General features: G+C 43.3%; 1 long non-coding RNA gene across 1 annotated transcript; it reads left to right on the forward strand.

The window, feature by feature from the left end:
• The first annotated feature begins 4,305 nt into the window (after positions 1-4,305).
• Positions 4,306-12,398, forward strand: LOC106899000. Its single transcript, XR_001414003.1, has 3 exons — positions 4,306-5,393; positions 11,725-11,831; positions 12,163-12,398. It is a non-coding gene; the product is annotated as an uncharacterized LOC106899000 (long non-coding RNA).
• Positions 12,399-15,498: the final 3,100 nt, after the last annotated feature.

The raw sequence follows: 15,498 nt of genomic DNA on the forward strand, positions 1-15,498 counted from the left end.
TGGTGCTCTAAAAGCACAGTGGGATGAAGGCTCCTGATCCCCCTGCACCAGGAGAAATGCCACGGTCAGGAGCGAGACAGGCGATAGGTGCTGGCTGCTTTTTAGAGCTTTATTTTTCTACAAGGGGTAACTGGAGAATTAAAGTGACCCGCCTGTCTGTGGTAGGGTGAGGTGGTGGGATAAGAAACTCAGATAGAGACTAGCTGATAGCAAGTAATAAGAGGTAGTTAAAGGCAGCCTTGTGTTTTCTGCGTCTCCACCTACAACTGTAATCTCTCCTCTGATCTCCCCTTTTCGAAACTGTAGGTGTTGGTGATGATCTAACCAGCACCTGACTCGACAACCACTTGTCCTTGGAGGGCTGGGTAGGGACAAAGGCAGCAGCATGGTGTGATGGGGGAGTGGCTGTCACCCTGGCGAATCCCTTGTGAGGATTGCCCAAAAATCTCCATAGGTTTCCTTTCAGTCTTAAACCACCCCCTCACATCCAATCAATGATGAACAAACTTGAAAGGCACAGTCTCTTGAGCTGATGTGCAGAGCAGAGAAGAGCTAAGCTCTGCACTACCATGAAAACAAGACAAATCATCTCTCTGATGCACTTTCTTATGTTTCTTGTGCATTCTGTCTTCCTTGCGTATCTCTATACAATGAATCTATATTGCAATGCCGGAAGGTCCTTCCCTCCCAAAATCAGAACAATATAGCCAAAACCATTAGAGGTTTAAAGAGATTCCCCCTGAAGTCTAAATTGTTGGTCTGACGTCTGCTGTGGCTGATTACACTAATCCTCAGGAACAGAAACTACCTTTTTGGAAATTAGCAATGGTAAAAAAAAAATAAGAATCTTACTAGCCCAGGCTCGTTACTGAAAATGCCCTGCACCCTTTGGGTCTGTTCATAATGTACTGGGGCTATCCAATAGCTCCTATGGGTTAATTAGGGGACAACAGAAGTCTTTGTTCTGATTTTGAACTGATATGAATACTAGATATAATACAAATGAGATTTGGAGGTTTTAAATATCAAATGTGGAACTACATGCATTTGAGATCTCCAGTAATTCCCTTTGAGACTGATTTTTTTTCCTCTAATAATTAGTTTTTCCAAACTCAGTGTTTTCCATTCTTGACTTGGACCATCTTGGCTTCATCAAAAATGGTTCTATATAGCATGTCTTTGAGTGAGGTTAGGGAGTAAATGTCTCTCTCTTATTTTAAGATTAATAATTTTGTTGAAAGTCTGATTTTGTTGAAAGACCATTTTGTTTAGACTAAGGTGTCACTGTACCCTTCTCTATTATGCCTGAACTAGTTCTGCCCCAGCTGGATGAAGCAGTTAAGTTGTAGCTACAAAGAACTTGACAAAGACTTTAAAAGCTGTCCAAGAAGCAGGATAAACAGCTTGAGCTCAGCTCTAGGTTGCTGGTAGGAGCAGGACTGGCCAGTTAGGGTGCATGTGTCCCAAGCTCCAGTGTAGATTTGTCATACATTTGGAAACTGGCATTGTCCTTGCCATGGACATAGCAGAAAGCTGCACGATTCTGGAAAGGAGGTCAGCTTTTTAAAAAAATTATTTGCAACTGCAGGTAACCCCTTCCTACTGTGTGCATCCCAGCTTTGCTACTTTTTTCCTGAGCAGGGCTGCTGCTTTCACTGCCGAAAGAAAGCATGGGAAATCCAAGTGCTGGTCTTTCATGGAGGGGGGAACAAGAGCTAGGGTGGGACATGGCTGTGGAATCAGTGAAGTGGGATGGTGTGTATATACAATGTAAACCAGGAGCTGTACTATAATATGAATTACAGCTCAGAGGTGCAATGCTAACTTCGGCTGCACAGAGTAATACAGAGACAGCGCTGTATTTTGTCTGTGTGGCCAGCAAGCAGGCTGTAATTTGTTTGTGTGCATGTAACTGTTTCAAAGTGTGCAGGATCACACCGCTGCTGGAGTAATTTGTCGTCTCTGCTGCTCACATAGCAGTGCCTGCAGCCCCCCAAGGAGCGTGCTGTGGCTTTGCTCGCCTCCTTTGTTGCTGCTTGGCTAGTTTCCCCCTTTCTTCTCTCCCTTCTTTTTCCTACTCTGACAGAATAGCCTTCTGGGAAAGGGAAAGCTGAGTATTTCTGAAGCACTGCAATGCAAACAACCCAGCTCCAAATGAACCTTGACTGGGAAAATCTGCTGCACAGCACAGCCATCACAGCGTGCAGTATGTGCAAGAGACTGGAAAAGACTGCCAGGCTGGTGAGAACCTCCCTAAGGACCAGGCATCCTCACACTCCTTTACCAGTACCAGCGTTTGTGAGAAATAGATTAAAACTGATTTGTGAATTAGTTTTAAAATGTTGATTTATTTTTGCTTGATCGGCCTGTAGACTGTGTAAAGTAAACATCAGTTACCAAATTATGCTGTACCACCTCCTCAAAGCCTCGTATGACTGATACGTGTAATGCAGGTGAATGGTGGTGTCCACGTTTTCCTAAGGGAAAACAGAAAAGCAATGCAACCTGCAATGGGGCACAGGGGAGATGATCCAGCATGTAGCTCCAGAGCTGTTTGCCATCAGATCTGTACTCTGGACCTTCTTTTGTTAGCTGAAATAAGCAAGTACATGCGTAAAACTGGATAGATGTGAGTTTCTAACTGAGAAACAGAACCACCAAGCAGCTAATTGGGAGGAGGCTAGCTCCAACTTGTCCAGCTGTTCTGTCCCAACAGCTTGCCTGATGGTGTAATACATTAAAAACAACAGTAATCCTGCTGTCCAGTAACGTGTATAGGCTAGTTACTATAATCTTAACTACAGCTGAAAGCAGAAATGCAGGAAGGAATCTCACAGGTAAAGCCAACCCAAATCTATAGCAACAAGTCTTTCAAAGGATTGACCATTGAGATGACAGACGCTAAGTTACAGTGGCTTCCACTGCTCACCAGAATTCAGGTTGCTGCCCCTAAATCAACAGTTTCATTCCTCATTTTGCCCTGTGGCAACAGCCAGCTACAAAAAATTGTAATGCAGTTTTATGCACGGAACTCGCTGGAGCTTCTGGGGCAACAGGTACTATGTCTTTTCTTGCCTCACTGTAAGTATGGCTATTAAAGAGAAGATATCACTGCTTGTTTCCAAATCTAGGGCGAAAGAATTATTAATTAATTTCTAATACAGGCTAACATCCTCAGCTATATGCCTTGGTTCCTGTGTTTGGGGATAAGAGATGGCAATAGCAATGGGATATTCTGATGCCAAAATAGTGCCTGGCCTGGAGCAGCATGGTCATTGCTGTCATCTTGAGCTTTGGGCTCTTCTGACAAGTACTGCTTATGGCCTAACTGTCTGAAAAACTGCCCCACATTCAGGATTGTTCCTATGACCCCTGCATCTCCTTGCACATTGCAAAGATTTCCTTGCACAATGCTTAAACAAAGGAAAAATGAGGTAGAACAGTCATCCAGCACCAGAGCACTTTGTGGTCAAAGTAATCCTGAAGAACCTTTCAAATCCATGCATGTCACCAAAATATAATTAAGATGCAGGGTTACCCAACAGAGCTCTTGATTCACAGAACTAGAAGCGACGAGCACCAGGAAAGTAATAGATTCTGTTGGGTAATGTGTGTGTTTGGACGCACAATCCTCCAAGCCAAGTCATTCTTGTAGGCCTGGGAAATCCTTGAATGACAAATTCTGCCATTGCCACAGGTCTTCATTAAAACACTGAGCAAAATCCTCTGCACTCCACTCATTGTGTAATACCAAGGAGAAAACACTGCGAGTAAAATCCTGCTCTAGTGGTTCAATTCCTACTAACAACTTCAAATAGATGTCTTTTATCCTTATGGCTGCAGAAACGAGCCCTTGGATGAAGCTTCTCTCAGCAACAAGTCTGATGAAGCACCATGTGCATCCGACAGCCAGCTTGGCACCACCTTGCCACATGCAGCACCTGGGATCCAACGGATGCTGTGCGCAAGTAGGCCTGAAAGGCTTATTAAGCTTTAATTAAACATTTAAGCTTCAAGTTTAGAAGGCCTCCATATGATATGTGTTGGTAATATGTATGCAACTATGAATGAGGAGGTAGGTCTTAAGCACTGTATTGTTGGTAAGCAAGCTAAAACTCTCTACTGAGAATAAGTATTTATATATGTGTGTATATATGTGAGTATGTGTGTATATATAGATATATTTTTAAAGCAAGACATCTGTCACAAGTAATGCTGCTGTAGCAATGAGAGCCTTGCTCCGGTTTGTGTCCAGTGCTGGGGCAGTTCCTCAGACCTGGGGCAGCTGCGCACAGGAGGAGGTCACAGAGGTTGGTGAAAAGAGTTTCGATCAGAAGAGAAAATCCTAGAAATTATGTCATAACCTAATGCTGACATGCGTGGAAAGAGCTCGGCAGAGTTACGTAAAGGACTGGTTGGTATGGTATAGGTTTCTGTGCAGGGAAGCCTGGCTTGGATTTTTCTTGGTGGCAAATATCTAGGAAAGAGCGGAGAAGTGGAGAGATATAACTTGAAAATTAATTTTCCCTATGGAAAGAATTGCATCCATTTCCCCATGTTTGTTTTTTTTCAGCTCTTTAGCCCTCTTCAGACCATACTGGCTGGCTAGTGAGTATTCTAGGAGTTTGGCAGAAGGTATGCAGAGCCAGACTTTGCTGCTCCTCTCTTCTTTCTGGATGCTTTCCTACAAATGCTAAAAAGCAACTCTGTAATATCATAGTTTTTCTTCTCACAGGCATCTATGCATGTTTTCTTGTTAGTAAGCACCATATGTCACTCTCTAAACGGCCCAGTACTGTATTTTCTGGGACCCAAGTGTGCGTGGTAAGTAACATCACAGCTCCTGCATATGATGTACCAGCTATACATTACACAAACTTCAATAAACAAGTCACTTTCAATCATTTCCCCCCTTTCAGAAATGCATTTATATATGTGTTTTCTTACCCATGGTGAAGAAGTGTTTAGAATATGTAATATGTCATTAAGGGTAACAGATGTATTTAATAAAGGCCTTTTTGGATGTCTGGCTGTTCATTGGGATAAAACCTTGAAGTCAGGGCAGTCAGTTCTGAAAGGCAACAGTCAATAAAAAAATTATTAAAAAAAACCCAAAACAACCTGAAACCCATGCCGCTATCCCTGACTGAAAATCTACAATGAAATGAATCACCCTTTTAACTAATTGAAAAATTCTTTAGACATGTTTCTCCTACAGCAACTGGGCCAGCATTTGGCTGATTGATGGGGCTTGTGAAATGATCTTTAGGACTTTCCACTCTGATCAAATATCTTCCCAACTCCTAAAGGTCCAGCTGGCCCGGAGATGGAGCGAGGGATGTCTTCATAGATCCCTGGGATGCATTCAAAAATGCAGTCTTTCTTTCAGCAATGTAAGTATATATAAGTCTTTGGTACTTTTCCAGCCACTCACTTAAACTTGACCGTGCACTGAGCACTAGGTGTGAAAGAAATATACATGTCTTCAAAAGTTAACAAGAAAAGGACTTTTGTTTGTTTAATTTAGAAGCTGGCATTCTGCCTCATGGTTTTTCTAGTTAATAGCAGGCAACTTCAATCTCTGCCAGGTCCTGAGAACGGCTAGAGGCACTGAGTACACAAGAGGACAGGATTTACACCTTTCTATTTGGCTGACTTCGCCTAATTTGGCAGAAGAATAATCTTTGGCATTCCTGGTTTGATGAAATCTGCAAACTAAGCGAGGTTTGCTGAACTGTTGCCTGATGTCTAGGAGTTGCTAAACTGTGATAGCATTTTGACAATGAAATGGCAAAAATAGCACAAGTGTCGCTCCTGTTATTTCTAAAACAGCTCGCGACTATCCTAGGATTTACTTACTTTTATTTTCCTGAACAATCTGGTACTAGAGACAAGGCTTGCAGTTCACATTCATCCCGCATGTATGCCTGCTTGATTTAAAAAATAAAATAAAATTGGAAATCTTTGAGGAGGAGAATTCTTGAACATCTTTAGCTGAGGTGAACCCAAACCCTTGCAAGTTAATTAAGAGCCTTCTTAAAGGCATGCGGATTGATGGCAAGGTCACAAAAAGACACTGGCCTTTTTTGGGGAAGCTCTGGGTGCCTAGATCAAAAATGGTGTTCTAGAGAATGAAAGGAAAAATAAAAAGGAAACCCTGCTCAGTACCCGTGTATACCTGGAAAGTACTTGGTGCCTGGATCTGACACTGGACATGCTCAAAAACGCTCAGGTCTGAGACCTGGCAGCCCGGCTGGTGGGTCAGCCTGGTCCTGGTGAGACCCTCTAGAGAGCAGGCACGGTGACAGCCAACCTGGGGCACTGGCACACACTGGCCTCTCCCCGCAGGAGGCTGCTGCTGGCGAGAACGTTTGCAGGGGGCCATGAGGAAGGTGGAGATGGCCCTTCCTCTGCTGCCCAGCTGCTGAGAGACGGGGGAGCTGGACCCCTGCAGGCCCCCCTTGCACCCCGCTGGGAGCTCTCAAGGCTCCGGGGGTAGAACCAGGGGTGCCACCATCCCCATACTCCTCCGACAGCCCTCCCCGGAGGGACCGGCCCTGCTGCTGACCTCTGCAGCTTGGGGGAAATATCTGCTCAGGGTCTCCAGGGAACAGCGGCTGGAGCTTCAACGCTGAACACTCTTCTTCATGGGCAAACGCACGGGAAGTGTTTCTACTGTCCGTGCAGACATACAGTTGTCCTGCATGTTTGAAACGTGCCTTACAATGGCCTTTAGAGTAAAACTGAAGGAAATCGGTAAGTAATGCTGATAAAAAAAATGAAATTTTATCATTTTGAAAATGCCAGAATATTGTCATTGTTTTGTATTTTCACTTCCTTCTGTTTTTTTATACTACATTTCTGCAACCAATACAAAGTAATGAAGCATATAACTGAACCCGTATTATTGGCTGAAAGAGGTTTCTGATGATAGCACATGCCTATCCCTCGTTGTTATAACTTCTCAATTAGAAGAACCAGAGGAGTAAGTGAAGGAGATTATAGTTCAGAATTTTCCAGGACTTTTTTATTCCTCTACTCCCAGCTAGATATTGCAGGATCCCATTGAACTGAGAAGAAGAAAATCACATTCCAGAAACAATTCTTAGTGCCTGTCTTAAATTTACTACTAGTGTTCTCTCTCCATTCTGAGACAGAAGCGTCTTACAGATTCAGATTCTCTTTACAGCGGTAGCAAAGTTGCTGTTTGCTCAAATTAAGAAATATTTTCAAGAGTGCTATGCACAACGTAGCTCATTTGAGGAACTTTGCTTGGCTTAATGGGTACAATCTGCAGACTCTCTAACAGCATTTTAAATTGAAGTAGTGATTTTAGTCATGACATGAATAAAACAACCCCTAGCCAGATAGCTGGAGCCAAATAAGCCTTGAGAAGTGGCCACAAATGATTTCAATCCCTGGAAAGAATTTGGGTCAGAAAGAGACACTAAGGAATGTGATTGCCAACCTGAGTATTGCCTGGAAAAGCTGTTACTGTTTGTTCAAATATATTTTGTTTGGTTGTTTTTTTATTATCAGCACAGCAGGCTTGTGTAAAGTACACCAGTAACAATGAGCTTCTGTTAATATACACTGTATTTATATTAGGAAGATTTTACCTTATATCTGATACGCCCATCCTGGGAAAACGGTCTTGCATATAGATTTTCATTCTAGTGTATGTAGATCTTGATACATTATGATCTTGGTTTGTTCTGCACTTTGTCTTTTAATGTCTTGAGAAACTGTCAGCCGTTTCATGGGAGTGGGTCCGTGCTACCACGTATTACCATACCATGCCCTCTCACCAGGATATTATTTATTTAGGTATTTCCTGAAGGTAAAACAAATAACTCACTGCCATCAAAAGCTTATCCTCACCATGCGTCCCTGTTATGACTGTTCAAAAAGCCAGGCTCAGCACACGTGGGCCTGATCTACCAAGCCCACTGGACTCTCTGGAAGAGACATGTGCATTGAGAGGTCATCTCATGCATGTTAACGGCAGGGTCAAGATACCTGGTATGTGATTTGGTTTTTTTTTTCTCATTTGCTTTAGGCCTTCTTTCAGACTTTCTTTCCTGGCACACTTTTCCTATAACCTGCCTTATCTACACTCTTTGCGAGCTTTTTTACAGACGACCGTCTATTTTTTTGTGCTGTCTGGTGCCGGATACGAGTACTGTTTGTTGGCCCTTTGATCACAGCGTAGTAAAGATAGTAGCAATAATCTCATGGTTTAAAGAGGCAGCTTGTCTGAATTTATTGTCGTGGTATAAAATCTGTTAAAAGATCACTTTTTGCATTGAACTTAACCTTGTGAGTTGAGAGCCGTTTAACGGCTCAAAGAGAGTTGTGTTTTTCATGGTTGTTTCACATTTTTTACATAGAACTAAAAATGGATGGTTGTAATATGCAATGTGCTTAACTACTTGGTGGCTGTGTGCCGTTACCATCTCACAAACACCTTTGGCTGCTGAAAGCCTTCCTCCCTCTGCCTCTGGTTTGCCTTTTCACCATAGCCAGGAGTCACCACCAGCACAGCTCTGCCAGAGAGCTGTATCCAGGGGAGTAAAGACACCTCCTCCGCTTCAGGCAGGTTCTGCTGGGGCAGTTCAAACAGCTGCCGAAGGACTAACCAGGGCACTTTGTCTCGGGCAGATGAGGAAAACAGCAGCACAACACCAATTTATGGGGCTACGGGAAGAGCCCTGATTTCTGGGAATGCCCATTCCAGATGCCTGGCATCTTTAGCCTGCAGAGCCAGGTCTGGAAGAGGATGTTTACTGGCAGCCTCTAAAATAATGACTGTTTTCTGAGGCTACAGTCACGCCGTCCTTGTAGCAATGGCTTTGTGGCACTTGAAGATGTCCATTCCCACCCGTAAACTGGAAATTACCCTCTTCCTGGTACAGCTCAGATGTCAGAAGAAATAATCCGGGCCCTCCTTGTGTTTCAGCACAAAGGCTCCTGCCTGTCAGTAAATGCTGGTGGGAGTCATGTGAGTTTACCCACCTGACTTTCTGCTGGAAATTAAACATTTATTTTTTTTTATACTATGCAATAGGGCTGACTGTACAGCTGCTGCGGAGTGATGGCAAACACCTGGATGTCAGTCACATCTTAAACTGGCACAGCTGCTTCTCCAGTAAATACCTGACCCAAGACTGAAGATTAGTCACTTGCTGGACAAGGCTTTCTATGGCAGCATAAAGGACCTGGAAAGTATGCAAACTACAGCTGGCTAGAGATTTCTCCTGTGCAGAAGTAACTTTGAAAACAATACATATATTTTAGAAGGAGGAAATTCCTATGCAGGAGGCCTAGAGGTTTTTACCTGAATGTGAAAAGGCCACAAATGTGCAGGCATTTTAAGTACACAAGGCCACCAATTCTCTGTCACTTAGCTAACAGGAAATGGCAAAATAGCTGAGGCATGAAAATCAGTCACAGCCACAAATAGAGTGATCTCTGGTGAGTGTAGCTGTGAAAAAGCAACTTCCTCCAGCCCCAAAGAAACGGAATTGGTACTAAGAAACTAGATCTCATAACAATAAAAATTTGCCAACCATCTCAGAGCACACACTCTCTGCTCCCACAGCAAAGCGGTGGGTGAACGCTACCAAATAGCTACATTATCCACCTGCATCTGATGATGCTGCCAAGAGCTGCCAGTGGTGTTACTTCTCAAGTGAGCACCTCAGTAAATCCTGAGCTTCTGTTTTGGAAGACTAGCCCTGACAAAACTCGCTGCTTGGACTCTGACTTGGTATTTAGCAAATTACTGAGCTTCGTTGACAGGTTCAATAACGAAAGATCTGTTGCATCTGTAGGTAAAAAGTTTTAAGGAATAATTACCTTTGCTGTTGCATTGGTTTTGATCTTCCTTCACTTTCCAAGCATTTTGTGGAGCCGCCTTTTCCTACGTGATTTAAACAGCAGTACTCTCAGAAACCACTTTCCTATGTGGGTTCTTCATACACCATGACCAGGTCACCCCAAACCTTTTGGTAGGTGTTTGTATAGCACAGTGGTACTGCACAACCTTTTAACTTCACTTGGGTTTGTGCACAATATTTTCTTCTGTGGTTTGTAACAGAAACTTTTTTTTCTGAAAATTTGCCTTGCGTGTTTTGAAGGGTCCCTCTCGTTCGGGCCATCTTCTGACACATGATGCACGCACTTGTTCTCCTTTAAGAGAAGATTGTTGTGATGTGGTAAGAAAAATTTCTGAACCTGAACCATTTGTCTAACCGCACCGTTGCAGCTTTCACTGTTGGTTGCAACTGCTGTAGCATGATTTTTTTGTTTTTTATGTGAGCATTGTACAAAAGATTTGCTCTGGCCAAATCTGTCGCGCTACTGGAAGTCTGTAAAAACTCTCTGCCTGACAGTGAGGCAGGGGTCTCACAGCTAGAAAACGGGGATGTAACGCAAGAGTCTGCCTTTTCTCAATGTGACACCACCCCCTCTTCCAGCAGTAGCAGTGTAGTGAGGACACAGGGATTTATAGAGTTACCTGCTGCCTTATTTGAGAGAGACCAAGGCAGGGTGTGTAAGAACCCGATGGCACAGTAGGTACAGCAATTGCTGCCCCGAGAGAAGCTGCAGTGCTGGTGAATTACAGGCCATCAGCTTGCCGGTGTATTTTGCAGTCATATTGTGCAAGATGACTGTCGAAGGCATGCGTTAGAGACATGAGTTTGCACTTGAACTGAGACCTGACTTAGTCTGTTAAGGACTTCATTATTATTCCATGTATTATTCCTACAATCCTGAAGTGGGTCAGGTACTGAAAGGGAAGCCAGTGCTGGCTGAACAGCATTAATTTTGGTTATTACGTGCGTTGTCTGGTTAGACCTGTTTTTAAAATGTGCCACTACATGATGCGCTCATTACAGCAACCTCATCCTCTCTCCTGCCAGTCCTCAGCCCATGAACAGCCCATGAACAGCCCACTCCGAGTGCGCCGGCAGCAGGGGCAGACCTTGGGCAAGAGGCTGGTGGTGGAGCCTGCTGCTGGGCTGGCTGGTGAGACACAGGGAGATCCAAGGGAGAGCTGGGATCCAAGGGAGAGCTGGTGGGAGAGCCCACCAGCAAGGGCTTTGTCTCTTATGGCAGGTCACTAATAGAGAAAACAGGGTTGAAACGGTACCTCAGCAGCTTTTTTTTCCGCCCGCTTGCAAGAATATTTGAAAGCACTTTAGTCTGTTTTAATTCTGAAACTGTTGAGCTGTTTAGACTGTCATATTTTAGCATTTACTCTATTTGTGGTGGCATTTGCATGCAACAGAAATTAAATTTAAACACAGCCCAGCCAAATGTTCTAAGCAGCGAGTTGCCATGAGGGAACAAGCAAACAACTTCGTGCTGCCTGTTTTCCATCTTGCCTTGTCCCTCCGCAGCCACTCAGTGCACCCCAGGCCTCTCGGCCATCCCCACTGCCTCCACCACGTGAAAAAAAAAACAAAAACAAACCCAAACAAACAATAAAACCCAACTGTATTACTTTTTTACAAGAAAAAGAAAAAAAGAAATAAAAAACAACCAAACAAAACAAAAGACAGTATTTGCATTATTTCTGTAGAAGGAAGAAAGGAGAGTGAAAGCCCCTCCAAAACGGCACAGCTACCTGATAGCTTTATTATGTTGAATTATACCTCTCCCTGAAGTCCTGTGACGCAGGGATGGAGGAAGCTAAAACCAACCTTTTTCTTTATTCAGGACGCACAGGAAAGAAAAGCACAAATCCCAAACTGGATGGAAACGATCTGAAACAGCGTGCCTTGAAATTGTTCTGTTTCTTTGAAGAGAAATGTAATAGTGCTCTGGTAAATCCTGTTTCTGAATATTTATCATGCTTTTACAGGACCCTATTGTCGCTGTACCTACTGTAATCTATGAACCTTGTATGCAAATCAGTCAGTTATTGTTTGGATTTGCAGGGGAGGGATTAAGGCACTAAAAGTATAAATGTATCTGGTTGTCCTGAGCTGTGTTGTTCTTTCGGTGATTTGGAGGAAGATTCTGCTTTTGGCAGAATCCTCAATACAATCTATTAAAAACCACCCTGTGGTTCATTCATTAGATGCTGGTCTTGTTGATGCATATCTCTCTGTTGTTCCAAAAAAAACCAAACCCAAACCTTTTTTTTTTTCTTAGGTTCTAGAAATTGTGATGAAAAGAACGATTTGTTTACTGTATCTCCTGCATTAGTAACATGGGAAGGTGAGGGAACTGTCTTAGACATATGGTTGTTGTGTCACACATCATTCGTGCAAATCTGAAAGCAACCACCGTGTGCTGTGATGCAGGCACTTACCGAAAAGAAAAAAGAAGAGAAAAAACAAAAAAGCCCTCCCCCTGATTCGGGGCTTTAAAAAGAGAGAACTCACTGTTTTTCCCACCATGATATGCAAATGCTATTTTGCTGCTTTTTTTTTTTGCTTTTTTTTTTTTTTTTCCTTACAGAAATATTTTTTTTTTTGATTTGTGCTTGTGTACTTCATAGTCAAATATCACTGATGGCTGCGGGGGTGAGAGAATCTGTAAGGAAGACCTGAGAATATGTATGTATGACCCCTTGCGAGTGATGTTTACTTTCAAAAAAGACCTTGGTTCCTGGCTTTGGTGGAGCATGATGTAGCTTTGCCAAGGAAAAAGTCACCATTTGAAATAAAGAAATCATATCCTCACAGGTATATAGAGAATTTTTTTCTATAAGTTAAACACGAGCCATGTTCTTCTTTTAGAGGCCTGATTATCAAAATGTAAGTTGAGATTGATTCTAATGTAAGATACTCTTCACATTCTTCTAAAATTTCTGCCGCCCTTCACATGATTAAGGTAAGTGCTAAATTAGATTATAAAGACGGTGTTTAAATAATTGAAGATTTGTTGCCACCTTCAAGATACACATCAGTGAAAAGGGTCATCCTTCTTGTGGTGACAGAAAGATGGCAACATGTCATTTAGGTGAAAATATTCTGTATGGATGGATGAGCAGGCACCTGAGCAATCTCCACAATTAGTTAGTGACATCGATATCTAAAATCAGAGGACTGATAGGACGTCAGAAAAAAAAATCAAAACAAAACCAATCAGTAAATGACTGCTTTGGATAATGCTGAGCTCTTCTCTGCGCAGCATAAATTATTTTGGGGGCCTTGGTACCTCTCCCTGATGTTGTGGTCGGTGTAAGATGCTGCAATGCACAGACATGACCTTTCAACAAGGGTGACCATTCTTCTGCAGCAGAACCGTTACTTCACTGCTGGACTAACAGAAGATACTTAAGATATGTATGTGCGATAGCTGAGATGGCTCAGTTAAGCAACAGGGTGGCTAACTCTTCCTATGTTAATCTGTCCTTCTCCACCCATCTGTCTTCCTTCTGGCTTCGACCCACCTAGAATTAACATTAAAAGCACTTAACGAACCTCTAAATTAGTTCTTTGTCTAAGCTCAAAGGCTAATTTTTAGCAAAACTTCATTTTGTACATTATGTATGGAAATAGAAAATTTGCACTAAAAAAATAGTAATTGTCTTCACCTTGGACAGTCACAGAACAGACCTCAGACACGAAGGGAGGAGCTACGGGTGATTTTCTATACAGCAGATATCCCCACGGGGTCATAAATCTGCACAAAAAGAAGGCACAGACTGCAAATTCACCTCTTAGTAATAAAGTTAGAACTAGCAATATACTTATGCTAGCGTGTTGTTGCTCACAGTGTAAAATAAAGCTACTTGAGAACTGAGATCACTTGGTTGGAAAGCAATTTTATTTTTGTTATGCACACTGTGCCCGACTGAACGGCAACTAAGAGTGAGTCAGCACTTTTCAGACTTTTAGATAAAAAATAAGTCCATTAGTAGCAACTTGGATGAAGAGAAGGAAAGAGGCTGGTGGTCCTGGGCTGCCATAAGCATAAGGCCAGTAATTAGAGAAGTTAATCTACAATCTGCAGTAATGGATACAGTAAAAGTAAATGAAATGCCAGTTTGTGGGGAAAGTTTTGGTTTTTGGAAACGGCACTAAATTTCTTGAAAAGCCGCATTTTCAAATGACTTGATCTTAACTGCCCCAGAGTGGGAAAAAAACAAGAAAACCACCATATTTAACATAAGAGGCTGTCCTCATTTGGCAAAGGAAGTACTTAGGAGGAATAAGATTGAAATTATAGTGAAACAATGTAGAAGCCATAATCTTCCTATTAACAAATGGCAATCTTTCCCTTCTCATCTCATCTTTTGTTTCATCTGCATCTTGACTATACTGTAATTTTGAAAAGGACTGGTTCCTGTTGCATAGTCATGTTGCAATCATTGTTTAGTGTTGCTCTTATATAATATCTTCTCTAGGCGTATATACTTAATTCTGATCAGATTAAAAAAATGTGTTGTAGATGAACACGTGTAGTCCCAACGGTAAGCTGTAACAAACTAAAAGAGACAAAAATAGTGAAATTACTATTACAGAAGGGAAGCTAACTCAATTATGTTGCTTCCATGCCCCAAGGGCACGTGCTGCATAGAGGCACTTGTAGGAAACCAGTAATGATAGAGGTACGTGGAGCTGGATATGAAATGTACATCACAAGACGCCCTGGTATTCAGAGTCCAGTTTAAGAGTCACCTGTGAGAAATTCTCTTCCTGGCTATGCCACATACTTCCTCTGGGGGCTCTTGAGCATGGCACGTTTTGACCCAGATTTCAATTTCTTCCACTAACTTTTCAGTTAGTCCCTTGGCGACTGGGACCTAGATTTTCTCTGGCTGACCAGCCCGACTTAAGAAGGTACCATGCACCTACAAAGCTTACAGAATATGTCCTTTCCAAAACATTCTTCCCTTTTACAGCAACTGTCCCATCCTGTCCTGAATGTCCTATATTTAACCCCGTGCTCATGTTAAATGTTGCCTCAGGTGGCACCCTCACTCCTCAGGCATGCACGGCGACGAAAACACAAAACATAAATAAATAAAAATGCCTTGCATCATGCTGTTCTGTGAGGCTCTGCGGAGGGATACGCCTACCGGTGACATGAGTCAGAGGGACAGAATTGACACCCGGGAGACTTCAAAGGGCGAGGAGTAGGAAAAGGAACAAGCCGCCTTTCCTTTTTGCAGGTGTGCACAGCCAGGTTAACACCGGGCACCCAACGCAGGGGCAGGTGCGGGGACAGGGCTGGGCTGCCACCCCCTTCCCCACAGGCCCGAGAAGCCACAGCAGTGCCCAAGCCCCACGCTGCCAGGCCCCTCACGCCTCCCTGCATGGGAACCTGCGCTTTAACCCTGATGACACATCTGTCACGAGCCCAGGATGTGGGATATCCACAGGGAGGGGGTAGGATAAAGTGCCCAAACCCGCACAAATAGCCCCCAAAATAAGCAGCCCCTTCCCCTGCGCCGCGGGCAGGCCCCAACGCCCCTGACTGGACGCCTTGGCCCCGCCCCGCCGCCTCGCTCTCCGCCAATCAGCGCCGCCCTTTCCT

The sequence above is a fragment of the Calidris pugnax genome, unplaced genomic scaffold (genome assembly GCF_001431845.1).
Source record: "Calidris pugnax isolate Ruff unplaced genomic scaffold, ASM143184v1 scaffold398, whole genome shotgun sequence".
In the NCBI taxonomy this organism is placed as follows: Eukaryota; Metazoa; Chordata; class Aves; order Charadriiformes; family Scolopacidae; genus Calidris; species Calidris pugnax.